Source organism: Saimiri boliviensis, chromosome 9 (genome assembly GCF_048565385.1).
Source record: "Saimiri boliviensis isolate mSaiBol1 chromosome 9, mSaiBol1.pri, whole genome shotgun sequence".
Lineage (NCBI taxonomy): Eukaryota > Metazoa > Chordata > Mammalia > Primates > Cebidae > Saimiri > Saimiri boliviensis.
In genome coordinates, this window is record NC_133457.1 from 103,987,821 (window position 1) to 103,996,748 (window position 8,928).

The 8,928-nt window shown below is 36.9% G+C and overlaps 1 long non-coding RNA gene across 1 annotated transcript; it reads left to right on the forward strand.

Annotated features, from left to right (window-relative positions):
• Positions 1–1,554: 1,554 nt before the first annotated feature.
• Positions 1,555–5,899, forward strand: LOC104652714 (uncharacterized). The gene is made up of 3 exons (XR_745998.2): positions 1,555–1,585; positions 3,658–3,820; positions 5,278–5,899. It is a non-coding gene; the product is annotated as an uncharacterized LOC104652714 (long non-coding RNA).
• The last annotated feature ends 3,029 nt before the right edge of the window (positions 5,900–8,928 follow it).

The following is an 8,928-nucleotide window of genomic DNA, read 5'->3' on the forward strand; positions in this document are numbered from 1 at the left end:
TGCATGCAGCTCTGCAATCATTGCTGAGGAGAAAATTAGTTTGATGCCCTGAGCGACAGTTGAACTCTAGAAAGTGCCTAAATAAAATAAAAGACAAGGAAAATATATACTTACACATAAATAAATATAATAAAGAGTGCAATGAGAAAAGTTATGAAGAGGCCAATTTCAAAACTTATTCTTTTCCTGGTGCTTTCTGGTTTTTTAGGAATGGTGTGTTGGTTACTAAAAAGTCTGTTTATTGGACCAAGAGTTGTCTTGTCTCTAGCATTGTGCAGGTCCGTGGGAGGTCTGGGAGGCTCTAGCATGTACTCACATGCATATTTTAAAACAAATGGATGGATCTGGAAGCCATCATCCTCAGCAAACTAACACAGGAACAGATAACCAAACATTGCATGTTCTCACTCATAAGTGAGAGTTGAACAATGAGAACATACGGACACAGGGAGGGGAACAACACACACCAGGGCCAGTTGGGGGATGGGGATCTAGGGGAAGAAGAGCATTAGGACAAATAGCTAATACATGCAGGACTTAAAACCTAGGTGATGATTTGATAAGTGCAGCAAACCACGATGGCTCACCTACGCCTACGTAACAAACCTACATGTTCTGCACTTATATCCCAGAACTTAAAGTTAAAAAAAAAAAAAAAAAAAAAAAAAGGTTGCATTCTATGAGACTGTAAAAACAAATTAATTTAATTAAAGATTTTTTGCCTAGTTATTGAATATATACTTAGAGCTGATAATTCTGCTGCTTGTTTACATACCCATGTCTGTTTAAATTCTTACCCCTCAGAGGCCATGATAGGATGGACTTTCTAATCAGAAGGAGTAAAATAAAATAAGTCATGGAGTCGATAAACACATGATTTGGTGAGGGCTTCCATGTAGGCAGTGTGGTTGCCCTTCAATGGTAATGACTTTTCTCCTCTTTTCTAAGATATTTGTGTTTGTTTTAATCTTCTGGTGAATTATTGTGGTAATAGCAGCATTTTTGCCTTATGCAATGCTTTAAATGTTGTACACACATGCACACACGCACGTGCGCGTGCACACACACACACACACACATTCATATACATAATCCCTCCTACTTTTTTTTCCCCAATTTTCCCTTTTGCTTTGAAAACAGTATACTTCTCCAGCATGCATCACACTGTTAATACTACTTAAAAAGTATCTTAGTCATTTATTTTTTACCTTCTAAGTTCAGGGGTACAAGTGCAGGTTTGTTACTTAGGTAAACATGTCCTGGGGGTTTGTTGTACAGATTATTTCATCAGCCAGGTATTAAGCTTAGTACCCATTACTTGTTTTCTTCCTGATCCTCTCCCTCCTCCCACTCTCCACCCTCTAAAAGGTCCCTGTGTGTGTTGTTCCCCTCTCTGGGTCCATGTGTTCTCATAATTTAGCTCCTGCTTATAAATGAGAACATGCAGTGTTTGGTTTTCTGTTCCTGCATTAGTTTGCTAAGAATAATGGCCATTATCTTAGCCATTTCAAAGTAATTGTTTAACCTCTCTCACCTTCATTGTCATTTTAGAAGAAACTATCATTTAGTGTCTTGCTGAGACAAGGTATGTAGTTCAGATTTATTTTTCTTTCTTCATGCACATGAAAAAAACACACATAAAGTTCTAAGTTTTGAAAATTAAAGGTTTAGGAACATATTTGTATTACTATAACATTAATTTTACATTATATATCTTTGCAAAATGCTGAAATTTGCACTTATTTTAACTAAGCAGAAAGCAGATAGGGCTGGATTTTTAAAAACTGCTTTTGGTGCTTTATTGAGAGTTGTTTTTCCCCCTTTACCTCCATTTGATATGAATTTTGTCTCCTGTCTCAACCAAAAGGAAGCACATTTTTCAAATTTATTTTCTTCTCTTCCCATTCTTTGGTTCCTTGCAACCATGAACAACATAATTTTCTCTTATTTTTTTTTTTATTATTTTATGAAGAATGTTTTTTTCTCTTTAGTGCAAAGTAACTTGGATGCATTCATTAAAAAGAAAAGCAAAGATAAATAAAACATTTTTAAAAAGTAAAAAAAGTACACAGAATATTCCTATCAAAACTTTATAGGCATGGCTATTTCTCTTCTAGCATTTCATGTTTTAGATTAAAAGCCCTCAGATTAGGCAAATTCTTGTTCCTCCCAAGGTGTCAATGTATTTGTATTTATGTATTTTAAAAATTCTTGTAAGTTTTATTTTTATCAAAGTGATTTTAGCATTCAAAAAATCCTTATCATTAAAAAAGATGAAGAATATAGACCCTTAATTCTATCATTTTTCTGTAGTTCTCAGTAAACCTCTACAGCTTACCAATACAATTTCTCCCCGATATTATGGAAATGTCTTTTATTACGAATGTGATTATTGTCTTTCTTTTCATTTTCCTAATCTTTCCAAGCCTTTTTCCTCAGGAGAACCTATTATTTCTATTTTAGGTCTCCATTCTTTGTTTATTCTAAAATTTTCTTTCTTGCCATTTTTATCTCATTGTTCTACGTTTTATTCTCAGACATTTTCTCAAAATATCCTCCACACTACTTATTCAACATCCCTACAATCTCAAATATATTCTTTTCTGTGCTCAATGTGAATATTGCTGGAATTTTTAAATTTTTTCACTAATCCTTAATTTGGTTTATCTCTAAAAATGTGTGTGTGGGTGTGTGTAGGGAAATGTAGGGAAAAGAAATAATTAAGGAACACACACTGTCTCCTTTGAGACATTCCCTACATTTAAGGGTCATAACTTTCTACATATTTGAGTATAATAGTTTCTTAATATTTTCTTTTGAATATTGCAATTATTGTTAACAGCTTTCTTGTTTTGGAGATTTCCGAAACCTGTCTTTCCTATCTGTTGAGTCTTATAAGTTCTCTTTACATGTCTATATGTACTTGTCTATGTTTATGTTTATGTCTGTATCTACTTGTCTATTTGTGTATCTGTCTTTCTAAAGAGAAAGGCTTGGACAGGTTACTTACAAGGAAGTTATTGGACAGTTGTGAGAAATATGGTCTATTTTCATCTCTGAAAATATGATAACTGATATTATTATATACATACAGTTAGTGCTCAACTTACGACCATAGTCGGGACAGCCGAACGGTTGTAACACGATTTCGTCGTAGGTTGAGTAGGCTATACATACAGTTGAAATGGTGCATGCAGAGTTGGTAGTGCTGCCAGAAGCTGGTCCGCACTGTCGTACGCCCAGCTGGGCAACGTTTGTGCTGCCAGACGTGGAGCAGTCATGGCTAGCGATTGTGGTCGTAAAGTCGAATGGTCGTAAGTTGCATAGGTCATAAGTCGGTCAATACTTGTATGAACTTTAAAAAATTAATATAGATATTAAAATCATTTTACATTTATTAGTTATTGGAATTTCTTATTTAATACATTGAATGTTGATGTGTTTTCCTATTTTTTCTCTTGAGGCATTCATAATTTTATATTTAATTGGCAAAAAGTTATTTGCTTACCAAGAATGTTAATACTTTATCTGGAAAATGCCTAGCAAAGACTTTTTGTCTATTTAAAAATTTTTCCACTGTTTCTTGTAATTTATGATTTAATGACATTTCAGAACTTTAATATACTCATATCCGTAAATCTCTTCCTTTTTCCTTAGAAAATGTTTTCACAACCCAAGACAAGTTAAATATCCACTTGTGGGAACAGTACCAAAGGCCTGGACTAGGACAGTAGTAATGGAGACAGACTGAAGGTCAGCATAACAGTCAACAATAGCACGTAGTGCCTGATTGGAAATACAGAGTAAATCACAGTGAGGAGTGAATTGCTGTCTAGGTTTCTGTCTTGAATGTGTGGATAGATAAGGGTCACCAAACAAGAAAACAGGTAGAACAACTTTAGAAACTATGAAAATGTAATTTCCAATGGAACTAATAAAATTAGAGTCAGTAAATAACATTGTAAGATATAGGAGGCTGATATGGTTTGGATTTGTGTCCTTGACCAAATCTCATGTCAAATTATATCTCCAGAATTGGAGGAGAGGCCCAGTGGGAGGTGATTGGATCATGGGGGTGGATTTCCTGCCTTGCTTTCATGACAGTGGGTTCTCATGAGATCTGGTTGTTTAAAAGTGTGTAGCACCTCCCCTTTCTCTCTTTTCCTTCTGCTCTGACCATGCAAGATGTGACTGCTTCCCTTTTCCGCATGATTGAAAGTTTCCTGAGACCTCCCATGCCATACTTTCTGTACAGCCTGTGGAACTGTGAGCCAATTAAACCTCTTTTTAAAATAAATTCCCCAGTTTCAGGTATTTCTTCATAGCAGTGCATGAACGGACTAATACAGAGGCAGAAGCATATTTGTAGGCAGAAATGGGGAAAAAAAATCAGAAGGGAGGGTAAGAAGAAGAGCCTAAGAATAAGAATGTGCAGATTTTAGTTGAAGCTGGAGCGGGGAGAGGTGATAATGGATTCAGATCCTAGGGGAGTCTGGACAATGATATGGTCCAGAGATCAACAGGAAGGAGAAGAAAATTAATAAATTTGACTTAAGGGCTAGGCTCTATGTTGAGAAATGTAATGTTCATGCTAATGTTTTTACAGAAAAAGCTGTTATCATTCTCAGTTTTGCAACCTAGTTCAGAGAAGCTAAGCCATATGCTCCAAGTCACATGGACTATGTGGTGGCATCTATTTAAACTCATATTTCTTTGTTTCTAGCACTTTTGTTCCTATCACTATGCTACCTATAAGTAGGACTTTGACTTCTACAAAATTCTTACACATCCAGGTAGATGTGCATACATGCTGCATTAATGTCTGTCACCCATAGTCACTGCAGGGGAAGTTGGCATCACGGCATTGACAACATGCCTACTATCTTTAGGTTAAAGTGGATATGTTATCATTACCCAATGCAAAAGAATCTGATCATTGTCCTGAAGACAATTTTGTTATCTCACGTTGCATATGTGATCATTACCCTGAGGGCAGAGATGCAATCATTGGCCTATAGGAATACCTATCATTATAGCTTGGCAAGTGGAAAAGTGATAATTAACTTGCACGAATAGATGGGATCATTGCACTACAGATAGAACTGTTATTGCATTTCCTGAAGAAATGTAATCTCTAGTGTGCAAAAGACAATGTGTTAACTACATTTATGGTAGAGATATGCTCCTTATATTGCCCATAATGATGGTAACAATTGCATTTCAGGTGGAGATTAGGATTGTTGCATTGCTGATAAACTTGCTATAATTACATTGCAGAAAGATGTGCAATCATTCCCTTGCATATGGTGCATATGAAGATGGAATCATTACAGGAAAGGTGGAGGAGATGCAGTCATTATGCTCTGTATACACCCATTTTTGTGGTTAGCAGCTAAAGATGAATTCTTTCTTTTCTGGAAGACCTATTACCAGTTAGGTTGCAAAAGATGTGATCATCATCCTTAACAATAATTTAGAGTCCCATAATAATTTTAAGAGTGTTGCTCATGAAAATTTGAATACATTGTATTGGGAATGTAATGGAAATGAGATGACTTATGAGAAAATCTGACATAAAGTCTTTAAGCATGAGAGGCCATGTGAGTAGGGAAGCCCTGAAGGGGAAAAAGAAACACAGCCAGACCCTAGCTGTTCCAGTCACCCCAGCTGAGGTGCCAGACTTGTGAATGAGGCCATCTTGCATCATCTAGGCCTCGTAGAGCTGCCAACTGACTGCAAACACACGAGTCAATCCAGCTAATGCCACATGGAGCAGAGACAAGCCACCCAGCTGAGCCCAGTCCAGATGATAGAATCTTACACAAATAAGGTGGTTGTTCTTTTAAGCCACAAATTTTAGGGTGATTTGTTACACAGTAATAAGTAACTGAAATAACTATATACAGTTTAATGATCTGAAATCAATCCATAATGTTATGATAGCCTTTTAAACAAAATTGAAATGATAACTTCTTAACTTACAATGCAAATCAATTTAATGGCAATAGTTACAGCTGCCCTGAAATGATCTAAAGCCTCATGCAGTTGATTTAATATATAACTAGCCAACATACTTAATCACATGTTCACAGTTGATTAATAGTGACTGCATCTCCGTGAGTAACATAACAGTAAAAGTTCTTTCTCTCTCTCTTTTTTTTTCAGATGAATAATTTTACATTTACACTGTGAAAAAGTGATATTGCACCTCTGTTTTCACACTACCTGAGGGTTCTTTGTAGGTCATATAAACCCTAAGCCTCCTGTGTAAGCTGAGGAAAAAAATTCCAAACTCACAGTGTTATTGAGAGGATTAAATAAGATAATTTGTTCAAAGCCTTTACCATAGTTGCTAGCATTTAAACTTTAACTCTTGTCCATGTCTCTAATGTAATGTAAAATGATCTTACTTTTCAAGGGTTGATCTAACAGAATGTTTGTTAGACACAAAGGCCAAGATTTGTCCCATATAATGAACCCTGGGTATAACTCAATAGCATATTGGCAAGTTTTATTTTCTGCTAAGTCTGGATCCATTCAGTTAGTGATTTATTTCTTAATTTGTCAAACATTACATTAACAAAGTAACACCTTTTCTATTCATATAATTCAACTGTGGTTGAATTAAAAGATTTAATTGCCACTAAGGAAGAAAAAAAAAATAACTAGAGAAAAATAAAAGAGATATGCCAAGAAGGAAGAAAGAGGCTGGTAAATGAGATCTCTTCTAGCTTTGAAAAATGTTTTACAGAATAAACAAAATGTTAAAAAGCTAACATCAAGCATTAGTGAGGATATGAAATAATTCTGAGTCTCATCCATTGCTAATGGGGTATACATTGGTTTAACCCATTTGGAGGACTGTTTGGTAATGTCTAAATAGTAAACTTAAGCCTACTCCTAAGTCTTATATCCCACAAATTTCAAACCTAGGTAATTACCTAAGAGAAATAAGAGTACATGTCTTCCAAAAGATCTATACAAGAATGTGTATAGCAGCCATAGTCATAACTCCCTAAAACTGGAAATGACTCAAAGGTCCATAAAAAGGGGAACAGATAAATGTATCATATATGTATCTAATGAATTCCTATATAGCAGTAAGAATGAGCAGCTTACTGACACATGCCACAATATCATGAGGAAGAATCACATAGACATGATGCTGTATGAAATAAGCCAAAATTTAAAGAAAGTCTTACTTCACTTACATGAAGTTCTAGAATATGTAAACATTATTTATAATGACAGAAATTAAAATAGCTGTTCCCTTTGGATGGGGGAGGGTATTGATGATTGAAGTGTATAATAAAACACTGTAAGTTGGTGAAATGTTCTATATCTTGACCTGAGTGGGTACTAGGATACATGCCCACAAAAAAATTTATCAATCCATACTTAAGATTTGTGCCCTTTACAGCATGTGTGTTATACAGCCAGCAACAATAGATTGATAGATAAAAAGTAATGTCTTCTAGGTTCAGTATGGAGAGAACTGGTGAAGCCAGCATTAGGCATGCTGGGGACATGCATAAATGTGCGTGTGATCCACTGAGACAGAGATGCCGAAGCACCAGAAGATTAGAGGCACTTCTATTTGTTTCTTCTATCCAACTGAAAGGACAGAACGCTTCTTCCACAGAACCAGGACAGCCCAGGGGAACGTAATCCTTTGACTGAAAACTGCACTTCCTGTTTTCTAACAAAGAAGCTAGCTCACGTTGACCACCCAATTTTGGCCTGCCTGGCTTGCTTTTTAGTCCTGGAGGACCATAACCTGCTATTAGACTCTTGTCTCTCACCGGGTGAGTGGCTATGCAGCTGCTCCAGTGCTTCCCCACTCAGGTCTTGTGACATACCCGGGGGCCAGGCCAAGCCCTGGCGGTTAGCTTCTAAAATCTGTCCTTAAAGATTGCTCAGGGATGTCTGGACAGGACCTGGAGACAGTGTCCTGGGCCAGAGACCTCTGATCTCTAGGCCAGCAGAGTCACCATGCAGACAGATTTATGAGCTTTAGGCAAAAGAGCTGGCATTCCTGTGGCCATCTTTCTACCCCTTCCTTTCCATGTGACCATATCCTTGGCCAGATCTTCCTGTCCTTAGATGGCTGTTGCCTTTGAATAAATTGGCAATTAAGAGAAATAAGCACATTTATCATGGCCTTGTGGTTGCCCATCCTGAAGCCCTCAGGGTGGCAAGCTGCCTGACCCTCCTACTATGAACTTAGTAGCATTAAAACAGAGAGTATCTTTTCCTACCCAGCTGAAATTTCCTCCCCAAGGGACCTACTTTTAGGATTAACATGCAGGAAAGTCTGCAATTTTGTTTTCTGTGAGGGTGACTGTGTTTTCAAGGAGAGATGTAGTGCCTTGAAGTCTGATTAGCTGGCTTCATTTCTTTCATCTACCCTTTACTGGCTTTCTATATGTATTCAAGTAACTTCACCTCTCTGAGTCTCATTGACCTCATTGCCAACATGAAGATGATATATGCAAAGTCCTTCTCAAGCAACTGCAAAGTTCCAGTTAACAGAAGAAATTGTAACTACTGTCTGTGTTTGAAGTGGGGTCATTTTTCTTATTTGGAATGTTCACTTATTAAAAATGCGAATCATTTACCCCTCTATGCCTTTACTCTCCAAATTGATTTATTCTCTAGTTCCTCTATCTCATTACTAAGTTCAAATCACTTCCTACAAATCACTCAGTTTAGATGCCTTGAAGGCCTCTTTGAATTCTTGCTCCTGTTCACATCTGACAGTCAGTCATCAAGCCCTTTGGGACTTGTCCCTGGTCAACATCTATTCTTCTCCATTCCTACTGTCGTTCACCACACGCAGGCCCTCATCATCCCCGACTGGATTTTCTATCCTCCCCTCAGCACCTTTTTCTTCTCTGTTGATACCATAGACAACTTCTTATCTCAAAT